Raw genomic sequence first — 5,709 nt, 5'->3', positions numbered from 1 at the left:
TGAACTAGGAATGCATGTAAAGTAGGAAAGATTCACTTATAAATAGAGATAGGAATATGATATGAAGCTGCGGACTTGGAATTAGTAGTAAAATGTCGAGACGGTGCTGTTCTGCAAATTTGAGCAAAAGTTGACGGGACGATGGTGCCCGGCGTGCACACGGTCCTCCGAAAAATCCGCAAAATGAAGGTGGATTTGTTCGTCTCTGCACAAGGATTCCAGATCTTCAATTATAGCCGCGTACCTGCAACCTACACACAGAAAAGAGAGGACAATTGGGGGGTTAGGGATGAGGGGTTTGCCCTTAGGTCAAACCCCAGTTTTGGAATTAACCAAGAAATGAGAATGCTGTAAATGTAAATGTTTGTAATGTAAAACAAGTACTAGTACCTTGTTGTAAGAATGTTTGTATTCTTACATGCGAAGGTGTAGATGTTGTTGTATGTTGTATGTTGTATGTGATATGTGATCTCCTCTTCAATGGTTGAATCCTTGTCTTGAATGCAACACTTAGCCTTGAATGGAGACTTAGAATGCTCAATTGCTTGAAGGAATGCTTGAATGCTTGGATGCTTGAATGTTCAAATATCGTTTCCTCCTTTTTTCATCTACCAAAATGGGAGAGGAAATGTAGTTTATATACTTGTCAATTAGGGCTGATAGACTGATTTTTCTGACCTTGGGCCGATCAGGAAGTACTATTTTCCAAATTGTAAACATAAAGACCCGAAGCCCCATAGGAGACCGGGCCCAAAATAGGGCCAGGGACCAGGGCGCTGGGCGCCATGGTCCTGGGGGACCAGGGTGCTGGGCGCCCTAGTCCTGAAGGACTAGGGCGCTGGGCGCCATGGTCCCACCTCCAGGGACAGCGGGGTGCAAGGAGGATCAGGCCAGGGTGCTTGAAAAATGCAGTTTTTGGTGTCATAAACAGGTTTCGGGGTCTCCATTCAGGTTCCGTGTTGCATTGCCATCGTGAAGACCCAAATGTAGTCGAAATTGCAAGTGTCACAATTTTAGGATGCTACAGGAAGTTTTGTATTGGAGTTTCATTTGGCATGACTACTAGCTGGTAGTCTCGGCTTCAGGGTTTCCGGTTGATGCATTCCAAGCCTATGTGATTCAACCGATGACATCTTGTGATGAGTTAGCATTGTAATGAAGATCAGATAGTGTTTCCATGTCAACCTTGTGCACATGAAGGATTTCCTTGAGGATCTTGCATGGAGATTGATCCTATTTACCTCAGGAATGTGCAAAGTCTTTGTAAACGGTGGAGAGCGCATGATGGGTTATCAGCTTCCTGAAGTGGCAAAGAATGAACATTAGAGAATGTCTTGAGATCTGTTCAAGACTATTGTATTCAATGTAGTGTGATTAATGGTTAGGATCGAACTGATGAAATTGTTAAACCTAAATGTTTAGGGTTTAGGGTTTATGCTGTTGACCTATCTGTTTCCTATAAGGTCGATGATGTTTTCATTTTGAGTTTGTTGGCAAATGTTATGTGTGTATCCAAGTGAAGAGATACTTGAATCTTGCTAGACCAAAGAAGTGTATTGATACATGTAGAATGTGATTATAGAGGCAAAGGAGCTAAAGTGGATCTTCCTTTGCATTGAGTGTTGTTATTAGATCAATGTATTACCTGTTGACTTCTAACCATTTCAACAGCTGGAAAATCCCTTAACCAGGTAGCTTTAATAGGCTTTTGTGTAAATCCTTTAACATGGTGACTCAATTCAATGAGTTTTTCAAATCCGCTTGCGAGGTAACCTTTAACGGGGTTCTAACCTTTAACCGGGTATTTAGCCATCCCTTAACCAGGTGATCCCTAGCAGGATCTGTTACTAGCAGAACCTATTGCAAAATTCTTTAACCAGACTAAGCTCCTAATAGAGTGGAATTCAAAAGAGTTCAAAGAATAGCTTGTGGGTATTCATCCCCACCGTGGTTTTTCCTAGTTGGGTTTCCACGTGAAAAATCAGTGTGTCATGTGTGATGCTTTAATATTCTTTGTCAAGTGGTAAAGCATGTTGAACCTACAGTCATTATATTTCTGATCATAAATTACTTGTTTATGCATACGGGTGAAGTGGAAATGAGATATTAGATTGTGTAGAGATCTAAGTGTTTACCGGTTTATGTCTTTCATACTCTCACTATGTTTTACCGGTAGTGCCCTGATTTAGACCGGTGTTACTGTTTACCTGTTGAGTAGAGTCTTTGCAGTCAAACTGGTTCAGGGAAATTTTTTGTCTGTACTAATTCACCCCCCCTCTTAGTACCAGTTTGGTACTAACCGATTCATCATTATTCATCACTTTGATCCAAAGTCACACCTGCCAATACTTCAACTTGTTCGTTTCTTATTGTCTTATCATAGGTACGATTCCATCTGAATAAAGACTAGTAAATTTTTTTAAAGCTTAATTTGTAATCTGATATGGTCTATCTAGCCAAATGTAGTCACCATGATTTATGCTCAACACAATCTTGACCAATTCTTCATTAACTATCATCATAAATTCACTCTAAACATTCAAGCCCTTGTGCCCTAACTCGATGACCAACTGCAAATTTTCTCTAGAAAGAGAACCTTTGAATTTTTTATTTATTTTTGCATTGTCATACTCCTCAATTTGTACATCAACAAAATTTTAAATATATTCAAGAGACAGAACCTTAACAGGTAGTGACTAAAATGGACCAACCAAAGCACCTCATATTGATACTTTCATAAATCTCTTGAATTCAGGTTGGGATTGATTTTTGTGACTAACAAACTTCCTGGAATCCATGAGATAGAATTTGTAAATACCTTAACTCTCCTAATAGTAATTCAACTTGAACACTTCTTTTCACTCCTCCAATTCACCAAATTGTCAAAAATAAAATGGATATGAAAATAAAAATTGTGTATTCTGGCAAATAACCTAGAGTTTTGCCACCAAAACTATCATATCTCTAAAAAGTTGCAAAACATCTCTATCTTTGAGCAGTAAGTTTCTAAATTTTTGCATTCTACCGCATAGCAATATTTCCTACCACAATCTTCACCAAGAGTTCAAGTATATCAGTTTATCCATTATATAACCATGTTGTGACAATAGCTTCAACCTCTTTGATGGGGGAAAAGGATCATCATGATTATATCTCCCCTTGAGCCAAATATTCCATACTAGTTTCTGAAGGAGATTTCTGCACTGGAGCCGGATGCAACAATATTTTCCATCAAATTGACTTCCTTCTTTCTCCAAATATTTTTCATTTCATTTCTCACCTCTTCTACATTAATCTTCTTTATAGTTTAATTCCTTTTGACTGAATTATCTTTCTTCATATTCCCACTTCTGCATATTTTAGCAATATGCCCAACTCTGTTGCAATTAAAGCACATGATATTTCTTTGTCCTTAATTTCTTGTAGTCATTCTAGATCTACATTGATTAGCCTTGTGTGCAAAACCATTGCATAACTAAAAATAACCATAAAAGATTCTATTTCTTCTATTCATAATCGGACTTCTACAATTTCTAGGCTTATGATCAAATCTCTTGCAAGTAAAACACTCAACATTTTGGTTCATTCCATTTCTATATTCTAGAGTCTTATGGCCAAATTGATTACAAGAGAAACAATAGACATTAAATGAAGGTACCTTTGAGAATTAGGTTGTCTGAGTGAAGGTTTTCTTGCATAACTTTGATTCTGGGGTTGCCTTCCTTTGTTTGCTTCTTTAGTGGGTTGTTTAGATTTAGTCTACTTCATATTCGCTTTATCTTCAGTCCTTTGATTTTAACATTCACCAACTTCAAAACCTAATCCACTTTTGTCTTCTAGGGATTTTTGCATAGCCATCATTTCATCAAGCTTCTTAGTACTTTCCTTGAATTTATTATCTAATCTTAGGGTTATAACTTACTATTCCAATCTTGTACATTCTCAAGTCTTATGTTTGATTAAATCATTCAGACATTCCTCAGTTTTCTTACTTTCCTCAACTTGTATCTTTAGATTGAAAATTGTTTCATTTGCTTGTTTTAATTCCTTCCTGGCCTTTTTATATCTTTCTCTAAACTTCTTCATTTGTTCCCTCAAATTTCTAATACATTCATTTGCTTCTCTGATATTTTATTTCAAATCCTTGATTTCAATTTCCATATTCTTAAGATCTTCAAGAGCAGTTTTCAATTCTCCATCTGTAAGAATTTCTTCAACACTTAACTCAGAAGTCATTTGTTTAACTGACAAGAGCTTCCTTAAGTAGTTAGGCTAAGTCAAGGGACCAAGATTTGATACCAATTGTTGAATAGTCAGAATACTGAGGGGGGGGTGAATTAGTATCCCCTCCTATTGAACTTTAATATCAACTCAATTATTACTTTGCAAAATTATATTAATGAGTAGGTAACTAAAAGAAATGGATGATCAAATATGCAGTAAAAGTAGAGATACCATCCACACCAACATACACAAGAGAACTTTACATGCTACTACAATATGATTCATATGTTCCACCCACATAGGTTAGCCAAGATATAACCAAATTTAATGCCAACTAGAATACACACTTTACCCACAATGCTTAATCATGTCCCAAAACCGTATGACTAAAAAACATTAATTAATGAGATGTAGATGTCCAGACAAACTATTTCATTCCAAAGAAACTAAGCAACTGATAGACAAAACTTCCGAACCAAGTATCTCACCTTCCAAAGATTCATGACACATAAAAACTTGAACATATGTATATTTGATATCCATGAGCATACTATCTAAACCACAAAACCATATCTATAACTATAGACCAACATGGAGAAAAACATGATAACTAGAGTCACAAAATTACTGGAGCAACAATCAGCATAAGCTAATAGAAGTATGTTGACATCAGTGACAACCAATATGGCCCATACAGAACATTCTCCTTCACCAAAAAGGATATCAATGAAAAAAATCTAACACCCATCCATTGGTACTGGTTGTTTAGGTTTTTGAATATGAATGACCTACTCATTTGCAAATTTGAAATGTGTTGTCCAAGTTTTATTTACTCAAAGAACATAATTCAAGCCCATGTGTTTCTTAGGTAATAAAACCTAAGCAACACATCTCACACATTTCACATCCGAACCATATGCTTCTAGAACTACCTTTGTTGGTTGGGATTTAAATCTTGACCAACAACTACAATATCTATAGACCCATGTTGGTTAGGGTTTAAAATTTGACCAACATTCCATAAGATCAACCCATATGTTGGTCAAGTTTTAAACCCCGACCAACACTCTGACATTTCCCACCACTTGAAACTCTGCAGTTAATGTATATGTGGATTTAAAACCCAATCTACATTGTCAACACTTTACTTTCAATGTAGGTTAGGTTTTAAACTGTGATCTACATGAATATGAAATACCCTTTATGTAGTTCAGAGATTTTCTTTAATCTACATAATATGACCTTGTTAGGAAAAAGTGATGAAGGGAAAACCAACAAGGGGGGGTGAATTAGTTTTTCATCGGATCTACAAATTTAACCACAAATATAGATCTGATGACCTACAACAATAACAAAGATAATAAAATTGATAGCACAACACATAACACCAAGATTTTGATGTGCAAAACCTGGTTAAGGGAAAAACCACGGTGGGAACCTATTGGAATCCAATAACAATGAGAGGAGGGGGGTGAATCAGTGTTA

This window comes from Cryptomeria japonica, chromosome 3, assembly GCF_030272615.1.
Source record: "Cryptomeria japonica chromosome 3, Sugi_1.0, whole genome shotgun sequence".
NCBI classification, from domain to species: domain Eukaryota; kingdom Viridiplantae; phylum Streptophyta; class Pinopsida; order Cupressales; family Cupressaceae; genus Cryptomeria; species Cryptomeria japonica.
The sequence above is the reverse complement of the archived record's forward strand: the minus strand, read 5'-3'. Positions refer to the sequence as shown.